Source organism: Agelaius tricolor, unplaced genomic scaffold (assembly GCF_023055355.1).
Source record: "Agelaius tricolor isolate 1412-34295 unplaced genomic scaffold, bAgeTri1.0.p SCAF_35, whole genome shotgun sequence".
NCBI lineage: Eukaryota > Metazoa > Chordata > Aves > Passeriformes > Icteridae > Agelaius > Agelaius tricolor.
Window position 1 is genome coordinate 661,125 of NW_027269295.1, and position 23,759 is coordinate 684,883.

At 60.5% G+C, this 23,759-nt stretch overlaps 1 protein-coding gene across 2 annotated transcripts in view; it reads right to left on the reverse strand.

Annotated features, from left to right (window-relative positions):
- PIK3R5 (phosphoinositide-3-kinase regulatory subunit 5) overlaps positions 1–20,442 on the reverse strand; it is a 43,621-nt gene extending 23,179 nt beyond the window's left edge. For both annotated transcript variants that reach the window (XM_071452894.1, XM_071452893.1), the window contains exon 1: positions 20,325–20,442. The gene's annotated coding sequence lies outside the window, so the exon portion shown is untranslated. The remainder of the gene's footprint in view (positions 1–20,324) is intronic.
- Positions 20,443–23,759: the final 3,317 nt, after the last annotated feature.

Below are 23,759 nucleotides of genomic sequence, written 5' to 3' on the forward strand. Positions count from 1 at the left end.
CTGGTTTTAGATTTTCCCTTGTCCTGCTTGAGGCAAAAGGTTTTTAAAAATGAAAAAAAAAAATAGTTTTGAAACAGTATGAAAAAGAATTATCAACAAAACCCATCTTTTGCTGCTGAGCTGTGAAGCCACCAGAGGTCACGGGAAAGCCTTGGGGCATCACAGCTCCCTGACAAGGACTTTCCACTCAGCTGGGACCTGCTGGGGTTCCCCACTTGCCTCCGTGCCCTGGGACCTTTCCCTGCCAGGGCTTTGCTGCTGCTCAGGATCTGCTCCATGCCCAGGAGCAGAAGGTGCCTCGGGAGCCAAGGTGACACCAGCAGCTCTGCAGGGCTGGGACAGGGCACAGAGCTGCCTTTCCAGCACGGACAATCCCTTCTCTTGGGCTGAGGTCCACCCGAGCCCCATCTCCAACACCCAGGGGACTCCTCTGAGCTCCCTCTGCAGCGGTGGAGCCCAGGACCAGAGGGGAGAGCTCAAAGAGCCAAAATGAAGCAGAGGAGAGGATCAGACCCCTCTGCAGGACCCCTCTCACCCCCCAGCACAGCAATCCCCAGAGCCTGGCGGCTCCACCAGCCCTGGCAGGAAAGGCTCCAAAAGCCAGGAGAGCAGGGCCAGGCAGACACGGAGCGAGCCGGGATCTCCCCTCCCGCGGCCAAGCCCGCCAACATCACCTGGGGACAGAAAGGAGCTGCCAAGGACCTTCCAGAGGGGGTCCTGCAGCTCCCCCGGCACCTGGAAACCCGCGGGTACCCTCGGGCCAGGACAACGCCCTTTCCTGCCCCGATTGTTCTGGGGCTGAGCATCCTGGGCAGGAAACAGGAGAGGAAAAACAAAGCCCTGGGCTGGCGGGAGCAGCTTTGAACGCACTGCACAGGTTTGGGAGCAGTGGCAGGGAGTGCAGGGACACAGATGCCTCACCTGGGTTGGTGCCAGGAGGTGGCTCAGCACCCGGAGGGGTTTGGGCACCAGGGGAGCCAGAACAAGGAGCCCGATGAGGCTGAAGGAAGCAGGAGCTTGGGTTGATGCTGCAGAAGGAAAATCATTTGGTCTAAAGCAAAAAAATCCTAGCCAGAGCTGTTTTCAAGGTGAGATCCTCAGAAAGGAGGGATCACCAACTCCTCTGAGCTCCTGCTCAGCTCTCTGCCTCCTCCAGCTCATCCTGGGGGGACCGGACAGGAGCTCTGGGAGATCCTCACTGCAGAGGAAGGGCTGGACATGGAGCTGGGCCCTGGACATGGAGCTGGGCCCCGGACACCAAGCTGGGCCCCGGACACCGAGCTGGGGCCCTGGACACCGAGCTGGGCCCCGGACACCGAGCTGGGCCCCTGGACATGGAGCTGGGCCCTGGACACCGAGCTGGGCCCCGGGACACCGAGCTGGGCCCCGGGACACCGAGCTGGGCCCCTGGACACCGAGCTGGGCCCCTGGACACCGAGCTGGGCCCCGGGACACCGAGCTGGGCCCAGCAGTGCAGCAGCGCGTGCCTGGTGCCTGCTCCTCCAGTGAAACTGTTTTTCTTAGATTACAGAAGAAAACCTTGGGTTTCAGCTGTTTGCTTGCAAGGTTTTGCTGCCTCCCCTCCACCTCGCAGAGGAGCCAAAGATAGAAAGCCGGAGCGAAGGAGGGAGGGAGCAGCTGGAGGAAGCCTTTATAGGGCACGGGGCAGTGTGGGGAGAAAGCTGCGATTTTCAAGAAAAACTTCACCTCGGTGTTTGTGAGCGAGCGAGAGCGCTGTACGGAGCAGGAGATGAGGCTGATAAGATGTTTGCTGAAACCACAGCAAGGCAGGGTACCAGGGGATCCGTGAGGCAGCTGGGTTGACAAACATCCTCCCAGGGTGCCTGCAGAGGAGGCTGTGCCATCCAAAGCTCGGCTCAAACAGGGCCGGGGCACCGGGCTGCTGTGGCACTGAGGGTGAGGACATACAGCAGGGACCGTGAGGGACATTCCCTCCCTGTCTGTGAACCCTCACTCCAGCGAGTCCCCACTCCCTGAGCCAACGGGGGAAGAGGCAGCAGAGGAGGGACACAGGGAATCGCTCCCAAAGAGCACCTGAGGCAGTGATTTCATCTCAAAGCAGAAGATAAAACTCCTGGCACAAGAAGAAAATCTGCTTCTGGAATAACGAGAGTGCCTGTGCCTGCAGGATAACGGTGCTGAGGGGCAGGAACGACACGGGACATCCTGCTGCTCACAGGAGGAAATGAAATCCTGACTTATGAGTGGGGAATGGTGTTTTGGGAAGAGGAGAGGTGCCAGCCTTGGGAGAAAGAACAGGAGCAAGCCCTACCCAGGCAGCCTTTCCAAACTGCAATGCCTCATTTACACCAGAAATGTGAGAACTGGGGAGCTCTCAAAGAGCCCCAGCTGCAGAGCTCCCCAGAGCCAGAGATCAGCTCCTGCTCTCGCGGTCTCTGAGAGCTGGGCTGCAGGAGAGGCTCCCACCGCGGGGCAGGGAAAGCACCTAACGTGCAAAGCAGTTTCAGAGTGCTCCAAGTGTCAAACAGCACTTACAGAACGAGTGTCAAACAGCACTTCCAGAACGTGACACAACAGGGGCACAGCAGCACTCGTGTCACACCCAGGGCTGGCTGCCTGCTCCCCTGTGCCAGCAGCAGCACTGGTGTCACACCCAGGGCTGGCTGCCTGCTCCCCCCATACCCAGCATCTCGTAGCCCCGAGCAAGGGCACCCAGCAAGCCCCAGATCCGCGGCAGGGCAGGGCTGACCGTGCTGTGGGAGCTGCAGAGGGCAGAGGAGCAGCTCGGGCCCAGCCCCAGCCCGCAGAGGCAGCGCTGTGCCCCCTCAGCACCTGCGGTTTCATCGCCGGCCCCTCCCGGCCCCGGGATCAGAGCAGGAAACCCACAGGGGCTCAGAACAGCCTAAGACGAGTCAGCCCCACTCAAAGCCCTCCATCCCAGCCCCGGGTGTCGCTGCCAAGGGGTTATTCAATGGGATTTCCCAAATGCCAGCCCCAGGATTACCTGCATTAGCAGCCACGGCTTAAGGCTGGGCTCAGGAGGTGAAGGATCTGTGAACGCCAAAAAATAAACCCGAGAGTGAAAACGAACAACAACAGCTCCAAAGAGCAACCACCTTTGTTGGGGAGATTTGGAGATAAAGGCTCCACTGAAAGAAAGGAAAAAATCCAAAATATCGGGAGCAGGGTCCCAGCACTGCCCACCCCAGCTGCCCTTGGCTCTGGGATGTGCTGTTCTCCAGCTGATAAAGGCACAGAGAGGCTGCTGCAGCATCAGGAGCAGGACTCACAGCACCCCCGGTGTGAAACAAGGCCGTGGGGGCTCACAGCATCACAAACCAGCTGCCAAGGGGGCACCTCTGCTCCATCCCTCCACAGGAACAGCTCTGGTGATAACCGAGATGCATGACCCCAAATTTAGGACTGAGCTGTCCCGAGGGTGTGCAACCAAGGCTGCAAACTGAAACACAGGAGGAGCAAAATCAGGGCTGCAAGAGACTCAGCAAAAAGAGCAAAATAATCCAAGAAACTTTTCTGAGGTGAGGGAATTCCTCAGTGAATGGAGAGGATGCCAAAGAAATCAATCTGCCCAGAGGGTGCACAAGGAGAGAGGTGGAGAGTCTCAAGGAGTCAGAACAAAACCATGCAACTCATCATTTCAAAACAGAATTTGCCCTCATCTGCCTGTGATTCAAAAAGCAAAAACTGAGCCAGAAAAAAAATGAAACTTCTCATTCCTGATCAACAGAGACGTTTTGCTCCACACACCAGTTTAGATTCACACAGCAAAGTGCAGACCCCCAGCAGGCCAGCCCTCCCTGGGAGCAGTGGGACCCAGGTGTTTCACCTGCCCCCAAGGAGGGTTCCTGCCCTCCTGCAGCATCCCTGAGACATCCCAAACCTGGAGCTCCAGCTGCTCCTGTGTCTCCAGAGCTTCCAGTCACTCATTTCCACTCCCTGTGGAAACACTGGTGGCTCCCTGGGACCTGGGACAGCTTTAACCCCGTGTGAGGGCAGGTGAAACCCCTGGCTCAGAGTGGGGAACCTCAGCAACCCCTGCACAGGAGGCAGAGCTCCTGCCCTGGGCAGAGACCAGAGAGGGGCTGGGGTCTCCTCCCTGGGGTATTCCAGAGGGGCCTGGACACAGCCCTGTGCCCTGAGCTCTGGCCCTGCTGGAGATGAGCCCCTGGGATCCCTTCCAGCCTGGCCCACCCTGGGATTCTGGGATCCGAGGGCACCTTAAACCACAAGCTGCTATAAAATCCATCACCAGAACGATCCCGTGCTTGTCTCAGCTTTTCCACCTTTCCTGTTTTACCTGCAGCCCTCACAGCTCAGGTCTCACCTGGGCCCTGGCTCTGTGAGGTGCCTGGATGACCTTTTTGAAATATTTCATTATTTTAAAATAGAAACAGCCCAGGCTGAGCCGAGGGAGGTCCCTGCCAGCCCAGAGGGGGCTCAGGGCACATCCTGACCTCCCACCTCAGCACTGCCGGGCCGGCAGCAGCTCATCCCCCTTCTCACTCACCTCCAGGGAGACCTCACGTTATTTCTGCGCTTTTTAACCTCAAAACGCCGACTCAAAGTAGCTGTGGGGTTATTTTACCAGAGCTCAGGCCGGTGGGTTATTTTACCAGGGCTCAGGCCGGTGGGTTATTTTACCAGGTGGGTTATTTTACCAGAGCTCAGGCCTGTGGGTTATTTTACCGGGTGGGTTATTTTACCAGAGCTCAGGCCTGTGGGTTATTCTACCGGGTGGGTTATTTTACCAGAGCTCAGGCCAGTGGGTTATTCTACCGGGTGGGTTATTTTACCGGAGCTCCCGGCTGCCCCCGGCAGGGATCAAAGGACACCGGAGCTGATGGGGGTCCCAGCTCCCTCGGGAATGCCCCGCGCTCTCCAAATTAACACGGGAGGTGTAAAGACACCGCTAATTAGCCGGCCTGGCCCCTGCGAGATTAGGGGCAGCCAATTAGTGGCAATTCGCTGTCCCGGCGGCGGCTCCGCGCTGGATGAACGCTCACTGCTGCTCTGGAGGGCAGCTCCCACGGGGAGAAGGGCAAAGTGCCCTCGGTGCCTGCTCTGAGACACCGCGCCCGTGTTTCTGCTCTCCTCCCCAGCCCTAGGACACCTCTCTGGTGTTTCTGCTCTCCTCCCCAGCTCTGAGACACCTCGCCCGTGTTTCTGCTCTCCTCCCCAGCCCTGGGACACCTCTCTGGTGTTTCTGCTCTCCTCCCCAGCCCTGGGACACCTCTCTGGTGTTTCTGCTCTCCTCCCCAGCTCTGAGACCCCTCTCCAGTGTTTCTGTTCTCCTCCCCAGCCCTAGGGCACCTCTCTGGTGTTTCTGCTCTCCTCCCCAGCCCTGGGACACCTCTCTGGTGTTTCTGCTCTCCTCCCCAGCTCCGAGACCCCCCTCTGGTGTTTCTGCTCTCCTCCTCAGCTCCGAGACCCCTCTCTGGTGTTTCTGCTCTCCTCCCAGCCCTGGGACACCTCTCTGGTGTTTGTGCTCTCCTCCTCAGCTCCGAGACCCCTCTCTGGTGTTTCTGCTCTCCTCCCCAGCCCTGCGACACCTCTCCGGTGTTTCTGCTCTCCTCCTCAGCTCCGAGACCCCTCTCTGGTGTTTCTGCTCTCCTCCCCAGCTCTGGGACACCTCTCTGGTGTTTCTGCTCTCCTCCCCAGCTCTGGGACACCTCTCTGGTGTTTCTGCTCTCCGCCCCAGCCCTGGGACACCTCTCTGGTGTTTCTGCTCTCCTCCCCAGCTCTGAGACCCTTCTCTGGTGTTTCTGCTCTCCTCCCCAGCTCTGAGACCCCTCTCTGGTGTTTCTGCTCTCCTCCCCAGTTCTGGGACACCTCTCCGGTGTTTGTGCTCTCCTCCCCAGCCCTGGGACACCTCTCCAGTGTTTCTACTCTCCTCCCCAGCCCTAGGACACCTCTCTGGTGTTTCTGCTCTCCTCCCCAGCCCTGGGACACCTCTCTGGTGTTTCTGCTCTCCTCCCCAGCCCTGTGCCCCCAGAGCTCCTTCCCAGAGCCGCTGCAGTTCTGTCAGCACACCCGGGGGCAGCGTTGGAGCTCCTCCTGTGCCGGGCACTTCGTTGCTTGGCACAAACATCCAAAACTGAAATCAGTGACCTGCCCGCAGTGTTCTGGGAGTGAGGAGCTCCTTCAGCTTGAGGGGCACCCTAAAGCTCCATGTTTAAAGAGTTGTTGGGTTTGTCCCTGGCCCAGCTCCATCTGTGACTCAGCAGCACCGGGAGCATCCCCCAGGCTCCCCGGGTGTCCCAGTGCCCAGCAAGGGGGGACAAGGACCCAGCACTCACCCCTAAAGGAATACAACACCGGCTGCTGCTGTCCAGAGCTCCCAGAGGGACCCACAAGTCCACGATCAAAGCCCAGAGTTGGGTGAGACCTCTCTGTGCCTCAGTTTCCCTCCAGCAGGAGTGGCTGAGGCTCCTGCTCAGCAAAGTCCCTCAGCTGCAAAGGTAAAAGTGAAGCAGAACTTTCTTACATCCTCTCACTTTTATCTCCTACTGTAACCTTCTCAATCCCATTTATAAACCTGGCAGAGCAGGACATGCCAAAAAAGCGTTTTTATAATAAAACATCCTAATTCTTCACCGAGGTTATTTGTAACCCACAAGAACCACTTGCCTTAACCAAGACATCCTGCCACGGGCACCCAGCCACCCATGCTCAAAGTCTCTGAGCAGCAAAACAATGACACAGAGCCAGAAGTGCCCATGCAGCAGCAAATTGCAGAAATAAAGCTGCACACGAGAACACCACGTGTTCCCAGCAGCACTGCAAGCAGGGGAGCTGTGGATTTGACCACTGGGACCAGAGCTGCCCTGGAACTGCTTTGTTTTGTTTTGTTGTTTTGTTTTTTTTTTAAATCCCAAATTTCTCAGAAACAAAATACAGAACTGCCTTGTCCAGAGCCCTGCTGCTGCAGCAAGCGCTCAGCTCAGTAAATCTAATTAATGAGCCAGGAAAAGTGTCACTCGTTTGCTAACTACTGCACCCGGGGCTGCCAAACAGACAGATAAAGGATTTAGCTGGGGCCCATTCCAGCCAAAGGAGCTGGGAACCTGGCAGGGAGAGCAGGAGATTAGAGGGGGCTGAAAAGAAAAGGAGAGGAGGGGGAAAGAAAAACCATCCCACTAGATTAGCACTTTGCAAATGCAAGCATGTAAATCAGCTTAGGCTGGCCATAATGCCACCCTTGTGAGCATCTGGGCACAGCAGCCGGCAGGGCCTGCCCTGAGTGGGCTCAGAGCCCCAGAGAGCAGCTCCATCACAAACAGCAGCTCCCTCCCAGAACCCAGCCCTGCTCTCAGCAGCTCTCAAGTTTGCACAGGAAGCCAATTAGGGGAGACCTGGGAACAGAGGAAGATTCATAATTGCAATTAAGGCTTCAAAGGGCTGGTCCCAAGTGCAGCCGTTGCAGATGGAGCTGGGGGAGGGAAAATCCCAACAAACTCTTTGAAACACGGGGCTTTAGGATCCCCCCGAGCTGGAGGAGCTCCTCACCCCCAGAACAAGGCATCACCTGGCAGAGAAGGACTCAGCCCTGAGGGGTCCAGCAGAAGCAGGAGATTTGGGGTTAAATCTGCCTCAAAGGGATCCAGCATTTGTCCCTTACTGCTGCTGACCCTGATCCTCCATCCCATCCCATCCCATCCCAAGCTGTGCTCGTGCCTCTGGCCCCAGCCGTGGATCTGCTGCTCCTCCCTGCCCCTGGCAGGAGAAAGGGCTGAGAAGAGCTGAGAGAAAAGGAAACTCACCCGAGGTGCCAGGGCCACCCCTGGGGACGTGGGCAGGGCACAGAGGGGCTGCAGCGGCTCTTGTGCTGCTCAGGATGGCTCCACTCTGCCCGTGCCCGCTGCCAGCCCTCACTGGCACTTCCCTGTGCTGGCACCTCCTCTCCTCAACACTGCCAGCTTCCCTGCAGCCCCTCCCAGCACCTCTGAGCAGCTGGAGAACACCTGGCAGGAGCAGGGCTGGGGCAGGGGCAGGGCTGGGGCAGGGGCAGGAACAGCTGGCAGGGGCTGGGGCAGGGGCACGGGGCTCGGACAGGGGCAGGAACAGCTGGCAGGGGCTGGGGCAGGGGCACGGGGCTCGGACAGGGGCAGGAACACCTGGCAGGGGCAGGGCTGGGGCACAGCAGGAGCAGAGCTGGGGGCTGGGGCTGCTCCCCTGCTCCTTCTCCCTTCCCGCAGGCCCCCAAAGCCCCAGCAGCTGCAGCAGGAGCCCCAGCCCAGCCCAGGCTCGGGGCAGTGCTGCTGTGGGACCCCAGAGCTCACAGGGACAAGGTGACCCCCCCCAGTCATCCACAGCATGTCCCAAACTGCTGCTGCTCTCCCTCACAGGTCCAGCTCCTCCTCCTCATCCCCCTCGGCTGCCCTGGGGAGTTGTTCCCAGGCTCAGAATCTGTGGTGTGACCTTGGAAAGTCCTTTGTGTCTCTGGAAATGCTCTGGGTGTTTTTGCATAAGCTCCTTTCCCTGGGATGTTTTGCCCTAGTGCTGAGCACGTAGGGCTGGGTAACCAAATGAGGTCAAAGAAAATTCCAGCCAAAAGCCCGGCAGCCTCAGTGGGAGCGGCCAAGAGCATCCCCAGGAGCACAGGCTGGGGGCTGAGCAGCACCAGAGAATCTTCCCAAGGTGGGAATACTCCTGTGGAAACCCCAGCAGCACTGCACGGGATCCAAACCGACCCACAGGGACATGGGATGGTGCCTCCCAAGGGTGGAAAAACAGGAGAAGGGAACTCCCCAGAGCCTGCAGCCCCCTGTGCTGGGCTCTCCTGCCATTCCAACACTTCCCAGCTGAGGAGGAAGCCCTGGGCCCGGAGCTGGATCCCAAATCCATCCCCACCCAGATCCATCCCCACCCAGATCCCAGATCCATCCCCACCCAGATCCCAGATCCATCCCCTCACAGATCCCAAATCCATCCCCACACAGATCCCAAATCCATCCCCACACAGATCCCCCTCCCCAGCCGTGGCTGGGCCCTGTTTCCAAGAGCAACCCACACTTCTGCAATTTCAGAGATCTTCTTACCCCACCTTCCGTGTGCTGCCCCAAAAGGAGAAGTGCTCGGGGCCAGGGGGAAGTTGTGGCACCCTTTCCTATCCTGGAGAGGATTTCAGGCTCCTGCCACATCCGAGGGGCAGCTCTGGCCACGCTGCAGGGCTGGCACTGCACAGGGCCCTGCTTTGGGGCGAGCAGTTCCAGGAACATCAACAGTCCAGAGCAAAGAAACACAGAAATAAAGCCCAGACACAAATGATGGGGCAGAAATGACCAGGCTGCCCCTGGAATAAAGCCCAGACACAAATGATGGGGCAGAAACAACCAGGCTGCCCCTGAAATAAAGCCCAGACACAAATGATGGGGCAGAAATGACCAGGCTGCCCCTGGCAGCCACCAGATACCCCAGCAGGGCACGTGGGCATGGAGGGCTGGGCAGGGAGGGGCAGGAAAGCAGCTCCAGGGCCAAGCCAGGACTCTGGACTCCCCCAAAGGATGGCACAGCTGGGCAAGCTGAGCTTAAGCAATCCTGGTCCTTCCCCCTGGTTTGAGGGGTCAGCTCCCCCCAGGCAGCAGCAGCAGAGCCAGGAGAGCCTCTCCTCCCTCCCTCCCTGTGTGTGCCCACCTGGACTGAAAGAACAGCTCCATGCTCAGCAGCTGCTGCCAGAGCTGGGGAGAAGGGTCCTCCCAGCCTCCATCACCAGAGCCTGCGCCCTTTGCTCAGCACCAGGGCTCTGCCCTCACTCTGGAGGGGACTCGGTCATCACTGCTGTCCTCTGTCCACTCTGGGGCACACTCAGTCATCACTGCTGTCCCCTCTCCACTCTGGAGCACACTCAGTCATCACTGCTGTCCCCTCTCCACTCTGGGGCACACTCAGTCATCACTGCTGTCCCCTCTCCACTCTGGAGCACACTCAGTCATCACTGCTGTCCTCTCTCCACTCTGGAGGAGTTTCAGTCATCACTGCTGTCCTCTCTCCACTCTGGAGGAGTTTCAGTCATCACTGCTGTCCCCTCTCCACTCTGGGGCACACTCAGTCATCACTGCTGTCCCCTCTCCACTCTGGAGGGGACTCAATCATCACTGCTGTCCCCTCTCCACTCTGGGGCACACTCAGTCATCACTGCTGTCCCCTCTCCACTCTGGGGCACACTCAGTCATCACTGCTGTCCCCTCTCCACTCTGGAGGAGTTTCAGTCATCACTCCTGTCCCCTCTCCACTCTGGGGCACACTCAGTCATCACTGCTGTCCTCTCTCCACTCTGGGGCACACTCAGTCATCACTGCTGTCCCCTCTCCACTCTGGGGCACACTCAGTCATCACTGCTGTCCTCTCTCCACTCTGGGGCACACTCAGTCATCACTGCTGTCCCCTCTCCACTCTGGGGCACACTCAGTCATCACTGCTGTCCCCTCTCCACTCTGGAGCACACTCAGTCATCACTGCTGTCCTCTCTCCACTCTGGAGCACACTCAGTCATCACTGCTGTCCCCTCTCCACTCTGGAGGAGTTTCAGTCATCACTCCTGTCCCCTCTCCACTCTGGAGCACACTCAGTCATCACTGCTGTCCTCTCTCCACTCTGGGGCACACTCAATCATCACTCCTGTCCCTGCAGCCACCAAAGCCTGGATTTCTGCTGCCACGATGGAAATTCCATCCTGGTGTAGAGGGAAAGGTCTCCTGCATCCCTTCCCCAGGGGGGTCAAGCCCCATTAGCAGAAGCTTTCTCCAGCACACCAGAGGTGGCTCGGGCCTCATTCACTCTTTACAAGTTCCTCCTGGAGCTCATCCCCAGAGAGGCACCCCAGAGAGGTGATTTCAGAGGGACTGTCCTGAGCACTGGAATTACAGAGCATTAATTAGCACGGAGAGCATCCCAGCAGTTCCAGGGCCAGAACACAAGGCCCAGAATTCACACCTCATTGGGAGTTCCTGGGGGAGCAGCACACAAGATCTGCCACTGCTAAGGGCTCCCATCCGCCTGAACAATGGGGAAATCTTGACTCAGGGGGACCAAGTCCTTGGGGCTTGCAGAGGAGGGCATTCAGCAGGAAAACCCAGTTCCCCTCCAAAAACTCCCCAGAGCACAGCTGCTCAAAGGGAGAAACCGCTGGGGGCTTAAAGTCCTCGCTCAGCAACAGCTAAAGAAGGAAAGTGCCCTTGCTGCCCCACAGAATATTGATCTCCACGGGGATGCAGCTGAGTGAGGCTGTCCAGAGCTGGCTGGGGCTGGCCAGGTGCTCCCCGAGTTTATTCATGGCTGGGGCTGCCAGGAACCCTCTCCAGCCTGAAACCTTTGTGAGCTTCTGCCCAGCCAACACTGCTGGTGTCCTGTTCCTCACAGCACCAGAAACTGCAGGGTTATCATCCTGAGCCCCAAAAAACCATGGAGCCCAAGCAAGAGGAAAGCCAATAAACCATGCAGTGACTTTGGAGCACCCCATCATCTCTCTGCTCTGCTGGGGAGCCCTGTGGTGGCTCTGGGTCTGTCCAGGAACAGGAGCCATTGCCTCCAACAGCCAGCCTGGATGGGATGGAGGGGCCACCCAGGGCATCAGCACCCCCAGCCTGGATGGGGATGGAGAGGGCACCCAGGGCATCAGCACCCCCAGCCTGGATGGGATGGAGAGGGCACCCAGGGCATCAGCACCCCCAGCCTGGATGGGGATGGAGGGGCCACCCAGGGCATCAGCACCCCCAGCCTGGATGGGATGGAGAGGGCACCCAGGGCATCAGCACCCCCAGCCTGGATGGGGATGGAGAGGGCACCCAGGGCATCAGCACCCCCAGCCTGGATGGGATGGAGAGGGCACCCAGGGCATCAGCACCCCCAGCCTGGATGGGATGGAGAGGGCACCCAGGGCATCACCACCCCATCCCCACCCCGGGCTCTGGGAGTTTGGCAGAGCTCAGCCAGCTCTGCTCTCCTCCTCAAAAACCCCAAGGGCAACAGAAATGACACAGATCTGATGTGAGTAAGAGCTGCCCAGTTTTATAGCTCGGTTTTCAGAGAGGAAATGCTCTTGTTCCTGGCAGCAATTCTGAAAACCCCTGGCCACATGATGCAAGAGTTAATTTTAGCCTCTAGCAGTCATTGTCAGCGCAGGGGAGGCTGAAGTTCCACCCCACATCACAGGCAGTCCTGGCTCCAGGTGAGAGCCAGGAGCGGGGCTGGGCACAGCCTGGTGTGGGCACAGCCTGACAGGAGCTGGGTGTCCCCAGCAGGGTGGCATGGAAGCCCAGGGCTCCTCTCCAGGGGAGGTGGGAGCTCAGCACAGGAGTTCCTGTGTGCCACAGGGGGAAAGATAAAAAATTCAGCAAGTGCATCATTCAGAGAGGGAAAAAAGGTGCTTCCCAAAGTGCAGCAGCAGCAGCAGCAGCCTGAGCTGTTGGTGCTGAGGAGGAACTGCAGGACCCAGCAGTGGCCAGGGACCCCTGCCAGCACTCCAGGGACAGACACAAGGACAATCCCTGCTGGGAGGGGGGTCTGGCCCCACTCACAGGGCAGAGCTGGTGCAACCCTGGGTGCGTCCAGGCTGGGATCAGGAGGGTCCCAGCACATCCCCACAGCAGCTGCCCCACACGGGGCCCTTCTGTGGCCATCCCTGGGAAAATCCCTTCTCACTGTGCAAGGACGTGTGTGGGTGGCACTGTCACCTCCAGAGCACAGGGAAACACCAACACTGCCACACCAGGAGAGCAGCTCCTCACCATCCTGTGCTCCCCTGAGCCAGCCCTGCCCCTCCAAACCCTTCCCAGGGTTCCTGTCCCCTCCTGTGCTCCACTGACCCTGCCCCTCCAAACCCTTCCCAGGGTTCCTGTCCCATCCTGTGCTCCCCTGAGCCAGCCCTGCCCCTCCAAACCCTTCCTAGGGTTCCTGTCCCCTCCTGTGCTCCCCTGCCCCTCCAAACCCCTCCCAGGGTTCCTGTCCCCTCCTGTGCTCCCCTGAGCCAGCCCTGCCCCTCCAAACCCTTCCTAGGGTTCCTGTCCCCTCCTGTGCTCCACTGACCCTGCCCCTCCAAACCCTTCCCAGGGTTCCTGTCCCCTCCTGTGCTCCCCTGCCCCTCCAAACCCTTCCCAGGGTTCCTGTCCCCACAAATGTCCTGTGGCTCCTGACTCTGCCCCCCTGGCTCAGGGGAGGGCCAGGGTTGGGTCTGGTGGGTTTTTCCTATACAATGAACATCTCCCAGCCTGCATGGGGCCAGGGGCCATCCCAGGTGGCACAGGGGGCCCTCCCAGAGGGGACCCCAATCCCTGCCCCACTGCCCTCCCCTCGTAGCTCCCTCCTGTGCAGGAGCTGATCCCAATTCCTCCTGGCTATTTGGAAAAACAAGTTTACATGTGAGCTTTCAATGGGCTCTGGCTCTGCTTAACTCCTCCAGCTGTGACACAGAGTAAGTGAGAGACAAACCTACAAACAAGCAGCGTGACCATTTCTGAGGGCTTTTTGTGAGCTCTAATGCCAAACCCACTAAACAGATTAACTTCCAGCATAAACAAGCAAGTAAATCTTTCCCCCAAGGCCCTGTGTATCCAAAGGAAGCTTTAGAAGCTGCTTCCTGCCATTGTGGAGGCCCTGCTGGGAACCCAGGAGCCTTTTCAGTCCCTGGCTTGGTTGCCCAAACCCTGCAGATTGCTCCCAGCACCGCTGGCTGCAGCACCACGAGGACAGATGGTGGCAGGGACATTTCTGTCCCCATTGCTCTCAGGCCAGGGGCAGGCAGGGCTGGATGTCACAGATCTTGGCAGGGACATTTCTGTCCCCATCACACTCAGGCCAGGCTGGATGTCACAGACCTGCCAGGAGGGTGTGAGCCCCACCTGGGGGGTACAGCCACAGCACCCTCGTGCCAGGGAGGGAGGGAGGGAGGGAGGGAGGGAGGGAGGGAGGGAAGGAAGGAAGGAAGGAAGGAAGGAAGGAAGGAAGGAAGGAAGGAAGGAAGGAAGGAAGGAAGGAAGGAAGGAAGGAAGGAAGGAAGGAAGGAAGGAAGGAAGGAAGGAAGGAAGGAAGGAAGGAAGGAAGGAAGGAAGGAAGGAAGGAAGGAAGGAAGGAAGGAAGGAAGGAAGGCTCCAAAGGGGGGACCCAGGCAGCCCAAAATCCATGGAGAGCACGAGGCAAGAGGTGCCCCCTTCTCCACGTGAAGAACCCGTCCATGACTCTCTGTCCCCTCTCCCCAGCTCAGGGACTCACCTGGAGGTGACACCACAGCCACAGGTGACACCAAGAGCAGCCCAGCCCTGAAGAGCCTCCAGCCAGGCTGGCACAGCCCTGACCTCAGAGCAAGCTCCCAAATCCCCCCAGGCACCCAGCACAGGAGCAGGGAGCTCAGCACAGCAACTTCCAGCCCCCAGGTCCTCCCAGGACGGACTGGAGCTTCCTGGCACAGGGGCTTTTCTCCAAAAGGGGCAGGAAAAGGGCACCTTCATGCCAGCCCTGTTCCTGGGAGCTGAGCAGCCCTTCATGCCAGCCCTGCTTCATCCCTCCTGGGAGCAGTCCCTCATCTCAGCCCTGTTCCCAGGAGCTGAGCAGCCCTTCATGCCAGCCCTGCTTCATGCCAGCCCTGTTCCCAGGAACTGAGCTGACAGTGATGTGGACACCCCATTTCCAAAGGCTGCTCCTTCAGCCTAAAGCACCACCCTCATGGTGATCCCTGCTTGGAGCCCACCTGGAGCAGGTGGGCTGGGGTTAACTCTTACCTGGAGCAGGTGGGCTGGGGTTAACTCTCACCTGGAGCAGGTGGGCTGGGGTTAACTCTCACCTGGAGCAGGTGGGCTGGGGTTAACTCTCACCTGGAGCAGGTGGGCTGGGGTTAACTCTCACCTGGAGCAGGTGGGCTGGGGTTAACTCTCACCTGGAGCAGGTGGGACCGTGTTTAATGCTCAATATCCTCCATCACTTCTAAACCAGCTCCAGGATCTGACAGCTCAGGGCCATGGAGTGCCCAGGCTCTGGGCCATAAAAGTGGGGTTTGGGTTCGCAGCCATTGCTCCACACCCTGGAGTTCCCCAAGGCAGCAGCCCCTGGCATGGAGACCAGACCAGCCTGGGGACAATTCCCAGTTAATGAGCAGCCCTCGGGGAACTTTGACCTTGTTGGCTTTGATTGCAACCCAGCTAATTGATCCAGGGAGCCTCAGGCAGGCAGGACCTCCCACAGCTGGATGAGGAGCAGCAGGGCTCCCGCACAGCTGGATGAGGAGCAGCAGGGCTCCCCCACAGCTGGATGAGGAGCAGCAGGGCTCCCCCACAGCTGGATGAGGAGCAGCAGGGATCTCTCCCGGGCTGGAATTCCCTCATTCCCACCGCAAAGCCCCCACACCTGAGAGATGCTGTGAGTCCCCAGGCAGCTGCACACCCGTGTGTACCCATTTAGGAGCTCCATCAACACAAAGACACCGAGAATGAAGAAACATTGGTGGGGTTTCACATGCACAGACCGCCAGAAACAATGAGAAAAGGGAAATGCCACCTGAAAGGATGGGAGCTTGTTTGCCGAGAAGCCTCTGGGCTGAGGGTTTAAATAGACACAGAGCACGGGGGAAGCAGCTGAAAGGGGAAGCGTTTCATCCTAATTTGAGACAACAAAGAATAGGCCTTTGTGGAAGGGATGAAAACACTTCTGCAGGCCCGGAGCAAGGCGCCTTTCCCGAAGCAGCAGCAGCAGCCGTGCCCCATCCGCACAGCCCCGCCTGGAACGGGCAAACACGGCAGGGAAAACACCCGGAGCAGCCACACAAAGGCCGCAGCAGAGCTCACGGCCACGGCAAATCCTCCCCCGGCAGCTGCTGGGGCAGCCACAGCATCGGGCTGAGCCGAGCCCTTCCTGCCCAGACACAGCCAGCGGCGGGACCGGACCGGGACCGTGTCCCCTGTCCTGGCCCCTCCCTGGGCTGCTCCTGCCAGCTCCGCTCGCTTCTGCTTCGGCCCACCCCAAAACCGGCACCTGCAGCGTTTTGGGGGCGCCCAGGCTGCTCCCAGGCCAGGCACTGCGGGGATTCTGAGCAATGAAACAGCATTCGAGGGGGAGCCAAGGCGCAGCCCCACCTCTCGTACAAATACAGAGCCCCTGCGGCACCAGTCACTGACAATTGTCACCCAGAATTGTCACCGATCGCTGTCCCAGCGCCACGGCACTGCCCCAATCAGCCAGGGAGCGCTGCCCTGTGCCCTCCTCGCTCTGCCAGCGGCTCCCGTCTGCCGGCCAGGGCCACCTGCGGGCCTTTCCCGGCCCGGGCACCCCGAGGGCTCCAGCCCCGTTCCGGGAAGGAGCAGCCCAGGTGGGAGCGCTCAGCCACAGCTGCCCGGGCAGGTCCGGCCTCCAGGCTCGGCTTTACCAAGCCAGAGACTGAATCTGGGTGAGCTCTCAGGCGCTGCAGGTTCAACAGAGCTGAAGTGAAACCAGCCCAGCCGCGGGCTCCTGGAGCATCGCTGTGCTTCTGCTGCTGGGCTCCAAACCCTGCCAGGCTGCCGGAGCATCGCTGTGCTGCGGCTGCTGGGCTCCAGCTCCAGGCTCCAAACCTGCCCCAGGCTCCCAGAGCATCGCTGTGTTTCTGCTGCTGGGCTCCGGCTCCAAACCTGCCCCAGGCTCTCGGAGCATCGCTGTGCTGCGGCTGCACAGCCCCAGCCTGTCCCAGGCTCCCAGAGCATCGCTGTGCTGCGGCTGCTGGGCTCCAGCTCCGGGCTCCAAACCCTGTCCCAGGCTCCCAGAGCATCGCTGTGCTGCGGCTGCCCGGCCCCAGCTCCCATCCAGCCGCACATCCCGGCCGAGCATTCCCGTCCCCAGCTCCCCTCCAGCCGCACATCCCTGCCGGCCCTTCCCGCTGCACCAGCAGCCGCAAGCTGAAGCTGCTTTATTTTCCTTTTTTTTTTTTTTTCTTTTTTTCCCGTGGCAGAGCTTGAAATCAGAGATGAACAAGTCTGAAGGAGCTCCTGCCTGGCCTCTCATGTATTCCAGATGCAAATGCTCCAATCGCCGCTTGCCAAACAGGATACGAGGCGCAAGGAAATAAAGCATTTTATCTTCAAGCTTTTCCAAGAGGGTATTAGAAACAATGGGGAGGAAATACAAAATTAACACTAGAGAAGAGCAATTGGCAGTGCCCTCGCGAGGCTGTTCTTCATCACAAGGCTGCCTATTCAGCGGCTTTCATTAGGAAAATCACATCGCAGAGCCATTCCCAACAGTGTCCCTATTTCCTAATTAGGCTTCGCCAAAGAGCTGCATCTCTCAGTTCCCGCCCGGCGCACAATCACAACAATTACCATTTCACTGCACCCGGCCGCCGAAAACACCGCAATTAAAGCATCTGAGGAGTCACACGGGCGCGTCAGCGGGGAGACGAGTTCTCACGTCGCGCTAATTGGCGGCCAGAGAGGGATCACAAGGACGGGAGCGGCGGGGCTCGGTCTCCGCGCTGGGAAAGGCGCTCGGGAGCTGCGGCCGCGCCCCGGGCTCCCCCCAGGAGCCGCGGACGGGGAGCGCTGGGGACAGGGCCCGGCCCCTCTCCGGATCCCCGGAATATCCTTGGGTCGCACCCCGTCACCAAAGAGCCCTGCCCCAAATCCAGGGGACGCAGCCCTGCGTGGGTTGCAGATGTCACCTGGAGCCCCCGGTGATGGCTTTGGGTGGCTGGGACCTGTCCTCACACCGGACATGAGGGACGGGGAGTCCTGAGCCTCGGAGGGAAGCGAGCAAAGGAGAGGGAGGGAAAGAGCTGCAGGGCCTGGATTGCACCCACAGCTCCCATTTCCTCCGGGCAGCGACATTTCCAGCCCGAAGCAGCAAAGCACGGAGCTGCAATGTGGGCAGCAGTGCGATGCCCAGGGAGTTCCCATATAAACCTCATCCTCCCTCCCCATCCTCTCACCTGGAAGCTCAAACCGGTGCCGGGAGCAGAGCTCAGACACAGAAGGAGCCTCTCGCTGCTCAAAAGCAACTGGGCCACTCACCTGAGTGCCACCCTCAGGCACAATTTTCCCCTTGCAGAATAATAATGCAAAATTGGGCAGCCCCACTGCTCAGCAGACACCCAAGAAAGAGAAGTGGAAAGTGCTCCAGGGTGAGCAGCAGCATGGCAAGGTCCCCGTGCTGTGCTGGGCTGTCCCTGGCGCCCAGCAGAGGCAGAGCACTGGTGCTGGCAGCCCTCAGCCCCGGGGCTGCCAGAGCAGCTCATCCCGCTGGAGCAGCCGCTGCTCCTCTCTGCCAGCACTTCCCACTGCTCTCAGTTCTTCTTTCTCTGTGCTAAGCCCACATCTTCATTTTCACATTCAGCAAGAAGGCGCTCGGGGCCACTTCTGGTTGGTTTCTGTCCCAGCTGGATGCCCTGATCTCCACGGGGAGGAGGGAGAAGCCAGCGGCGCCGTCCCACGGCCACAGGTGTGGGGCTGCCCCTCACCGGGCCAAGGCACAGCAGAGCCCCACCTGCTCCCTCCAGCACGTCCCACGCCCTTTCCTCTGCCCTGAGCAGCTGCGGAGCTGTGGGAGCACTGCAGGGGTGCCCACACAGGGCCAGGGAAGGCAGAGGAGCACTGAGCTCACATCCAGCTCCCACTGCAGCACACCTGGAAAGGTGCAGAGCACCCTCGGCATCACCTGAGCCCTCGGACCTCGCACAGTCACCGTGGCTGAGGGACAGAACCGCTGCCACCACCACAGCCGGGCTCTGCCTCCTTATCTTCTCACCTTTCTATGTTTGAGCTCTAATCTGAGCAGCGCCCAGAGCTCCAAACCACTTTGCAACCAGGGTTCAGAAACACTTCACAACTCCACCCGAGTGTGTGCTTTGAACGAGAGAAAAACCCAAACACCAAACCAAGAAACCTTTCTGACAGCAGGAAAACCAAAGCCTTGACATCCTGCATAATCCCTGGGGTTTGCAGCGGGCCGAGATTTAGAAAATTGACCTGAATGGGAAAACAAACCAAATGGCAGCTGCTCAGCACCAGGAGCAGCCCCAGCCTGCAGCTGCCCGAGCAGTTTCGCTGCCCCGGGAGCAGCACGGCCGAAACCAGCCCTGAGCACAGCAATCGGTGCTGGGGACAGCAGCCGGCTTGTCACAAACATCAAAACAAAGGGCTGGAAGCTCTTTTCTCCCGCTTTCGTTAGCGATTTCAATCAGCAGAGCCTTTTTCTCCCTCAGGGCTCACACCTCCAAAGCAGCTCTGGGGCAGCCGGGCCGGGCACTGCCCGGGTGGCACTGGTGGCACTGGGAGGCCGCAGGAGCAGCCGGTGGGAGATGCCCTCAGCAGGCACAGCGAGCAGCACGGGCTGCTGCGGGAGGCAGCGCGGGCACGGCCCGGGGCTGGAGGGGTGACGCTGCCGAGCTTGTCACATCCCAAACCACATCCTGTTGCCAAAGCAGAGCCTTCCCTGGGGCTGCACCTCGGCCGCTCGGGCTGCCCAGCCCCAGCTGAGGGAGCGGTCGGTGACCTTTGGGTCCCTTCAGGGCAGGGCTCCTGCTGCAGGGCCCGGCTGAGTCACTCGCTGCCCGCAGCCCTGCCAAATGCCCCCGGCATTTCCCGGGGACCCCGCCGCGGCACGAGGGTCCCCTGGGGCGGGCAGGGCCCCACACCTGGCCCCGAGCGGCAGCTCCGTGGGGCCACCGGGGGAAAACAAACACAGAGTCCCGAAATGAGTCACAGCAGCCGGGCTGTCCCCACCCGGGGTGACACCGGCTCCTCCTGGCCAGGCACGGGCTGCAGGGGCATCCTCCAAGGGTGCCAGAGAAAGCCCAGCCCGGGCAGTGACACCCCGCTGGTGGCTTTGAGAGGTGCCCCCAGTTACACACGAGCCCCGCAAGCCGCCGCTTTCTGTCCCCCCATTTACAGCGAGCCCCCGCCAGCGGCACTGCCCCCTCCGGGCACGGCCGTGCCCAGCGCACCAAGTCCCACCCCGCGCCTTTCACGGACACCCCGGGAACACAAGAGAGCTCTTCCTTCATGTACACGGGGTGTACGGAGCCCCCCACCCCAGTCACCCCGGGCTCGGTGCGTGCAGTTCCCCTGTCCCGCTCACAGGGACACCCCGGGCTCGGTGCGTTCACGGTCCCCCCACCCCGGTCACACGGACACCCCGGGCTCGGTGCGTGCAGTTCCCCTGTCCCGCTCACACGGACACCCCGGGCTCGGTGCGTGCAGTTCCCCCGTCCCGGTCACACGGACACCCCGGGCTCGGTGCGTGCAGTTCCCCTGTCCCGCTCACACGGACACCCCGGGCTCGGTGCGTGCAGTTCCCCTGTCCCGCTCACACGGACACCCCGGGCTCGGTGAGTGCAGTTCCCCCCGTCCCGGTTCCCCCGGCTCTCCCACCTGCGGGGCGGCTGCCGCCGGGGCTCCGTGCCCATCCTCGGCCGGCCCCGCCGGGCTCCGCTCCGCGCCGAGCGGCACCGGCGGCACCGGGGCGGGCGGGGCTGGCGGCGGATCCGCCCCGCACATGTGCGCGCCCGCCCCGCCCCGGCCGTGCCCCGGCACCTGCCCCCCGCCCCCGCTTCCTCCGCCCGCCCAGCCCTCCGTGCTTCCCTCCCTCCGTCCGGCCATCCCTGTTCCTGCCTCGCTGCCAGCTCTCTGCCATTCACCCAGCCATCCATGGATCCCCCCCTCCATCCATCCATGGGTTCCCCCATCCATCGATCCCCTCGTCTGTCCATCCATGGATGCCCCCATCCATCCATCCATGGGTCCTCCCGTCCAGCCATCCATGGATCCCTCCCTCCAGCCATCCATCCATGGATGCCCCCATCCATCCATCCATGGATCCCCCCTCCATCCATCCATGGACCCATCTATCGTGGCACCATCACCACTTTCCCTTCCACCCTTCACTCTTCCCTTCATCCACCCCTCTTTCTACCCCTTGCTCCTGCCATTCTGCCCCTCATCCATCTGTGCCATCCATCCACCATCCTGCTATTCATCCATCTGCCCTTCCCTCCATCAATCTCTCCTTCTTTCCATCCATCCATCCATCCATCCATCCATCCATCCCTGCACCTTTCCAACCCTTCACCTGCCACTCCATCCATCCATCCATCCATCCATCCATCCATCCATCCATCCATCCATCCATCCCTCCCTTCCCCCATCCACCTCTCCATTTCTCCCCCCTCTCTCTGTTCCTCCATCCTGTGTGTGCTGTTTTCCTTTCCTCCCTGTGCTGCCCTGTGTCACCTTTGCAGGACAAGCCCCCAGCCCCTCTGTGCCAGTGCCAAGCCAGGCTGGTGACACCAGGCTGGGACGTGCTGCTCTGGTGGCACCTGGGAATGGCCTTTTCCAGTTGCCCTGTGCACTGTTCCTGAGCAAAGGCTGGTCCCAGCCTGGTTTCTGGCCCCACAGGGCTGGTCCCAGCCCCATACCTGTCCCCTGTCCCTGTTCCCTGGCCAGGTCCCGCCCAGCCGGCACTGGGGCAGGAACCCGGGCGGGTTCCTCTGCGGATTTCGGTTTGTCGAAGAGAGTGACCGCTGCCTCTGCTGCTCCGAGAGTCGAAACCTGCCCGGGGGCCAAAATAGCTGTGGGTTCAGCAGTGAAATTCCAGTGAATTTTAAAAAAAGCAAACGCAGTCAGAGCCGAAATCCCCTTTCGTTGGTGGCCCACGGAGACAAACGCCTCAGTGCAAAGCACACACGCAGTGCCTGCGTCACCTGCGCCAGGTGAAACCCCAGGGAGGGACACGGGCCCGGCCTTCGCCAGCTGAGCGGCCACCAGCAGTTCAGAAGAAATCCTGAGGCAGCAAAAATAGCGGGACAGGGAAGGTCAGGTGGCGATGTCACGATGTCACGGTGCCACCTGGCCCAGGGCGCTGACCTGGGAAACAGCCAAGGGCTCCGGCAGAGCTCAGTGTCCCAGCTCCTCCTGCCCGGAGCTCTCCAGTGGGTGCCAGTCTGGGATGCCAGTCTGGCCTTTCCCACCCCTCCTGCCCATTCCCACCTCCTCATTTCAGAGCCAGCTGCTCAGGCTGAGAACTGAACTCCTCCCTGAACTGGAGGAGCTGGGAGGTGCCTGGAGAGCCAAAGCTGCAGGGACCAAACCGCTCTGGCTGCTGGGGCTGCAGTGTGTCTGCCCCTCCTGTCCCTTCCCTCCCCACCTGAGGCACGGGCAGCTCCTTGTTTTGCTCCTGGGGGCCCGGGGCAGCTGAGGAAGTTACCAAACATGGGCTGGGGGGGCTCGTGGCGGCGGAAGGAAGCGGAGGAGGGCAGGGAGGGGCCGTGCCAGGGCTGCAGCGGTGACAAACAGCGCGTGGGGCCACCATGCTGACACAGCCAGCTCGGGGAGAGGGCGCTGGAGCAGGGCCACCTCCAGGACATGTCAACATCAGCAGGGAGCTGTGTTCCTCCTTATTGCTGGCTGGTCTGAGTTCAGGGGAACCCGGGGATGCTGGTGCCACAGCAGGCGGTGGGAAGTGATCCCAGGTGGCTTTTGGGGGCACACAGAGAGCAGGAATGGCATCCCCAGTGGGTGCCCCCCAGGAGGAGGGGTAGCGCTGAGTGTGGCAGTGGTGACACCAACAATGATGAAGCTGTTGGAGCTCCAGCCAGAGCAGGCCATGGAGCACCTTCAGCTCTGGCACATCCCAGCTCAGCTCCTGCCCCTGGAGCTGCCACCCAGCCCCAGCAGGAGGAGGGAGCCGAGGCTGTGCTCTGATGAGCTCATTTACTCCTCTGGGTTCTCTCTGAACACCCCAGAGACAAAGAACGGGTTGGGTTGGAAAGGACCTTAAAGGTTCTCTTGTCCCAAACCATTGGCAGGTGAGGGGACACCTTGAACTGAACAAGGTGCTCCAGGCCCCATCCAGCCTGGCCTTGGACACCAAGGTTCACCTTACACTGAAGCTCAGTTCATCAAAGCCTTGCTCCCATTCCTCTCTGCTCCACACTCCCTGAAACAGCACCTCCACCCCAGCCCCACCCTGGGAATGGAGCATTTCAGCCCCCCAAAAATGCCACGAAGTCACCAGCTGTACACTCAGGGCGAGCTCTGCAGACTGCAGCCAGCACATCTCCCCGGGGTGCTGCTGGTGCCCAGAGCAGGGGTTTCCAGCAGCTCTGGGATGCTGACCTGTCCTTACACAGCCCCGGGGCTGCTGGGGCTGCACAGGCTCCAGGTGAGCCCGCTGCTTCCCCGGCCCCGGGTTCCCCCAGGAATGGGATCCCAGCCCTGCAGAGCCGCTCTCAGCCTCCCCCTGCTCCTGTCCTTGGAAGGAAGGGGAAGCAGCATCATGAAAAGGGAACCTTCGTGTCTCTGGTTTTCCCCACAACTTGTGTTTTTCATTTCTCAGAGCACACTCAGAGGATCCTGACAGACTCTTCCGCAGCCCTTGAGAAATGAAACTGGGGCAGAGCCCTCGCTGTGGGCAGATCTGACCCCAGACCTTCCCCTTCCACCTGCCATGGAGGAGGAGGCAGCAGAACTTTGCATGACCCGGTCTGCTGAGGTGTGGAAGGTTTTGTGGCCAGTTCTGGGCTGGGAGGGCTCCAGGGCTGCCCCACTTTGGACGGATGAGCCTGATCTGCCCTGGGGTGCGGGCACTCCCAGCGCTTGGCTCAGCCCCGGCTCCTCCTTCGGGCGGCGTTCAGGAGCCCCGTGCTCCCTGCTCAGCGGGGCGTTCCTGCCCGGATTCCTGCCCGGATCCGGGTCCGGGACCAGGCGGGGCACGGGCAGCCCCGGGAAGGGGCAGAGCCGAGCCGGGAGCGGCTTTCCCGCGGGCTGAGGTTTCCACCCTGTGTCCTGCCGGAGAACTGCACCGATGGA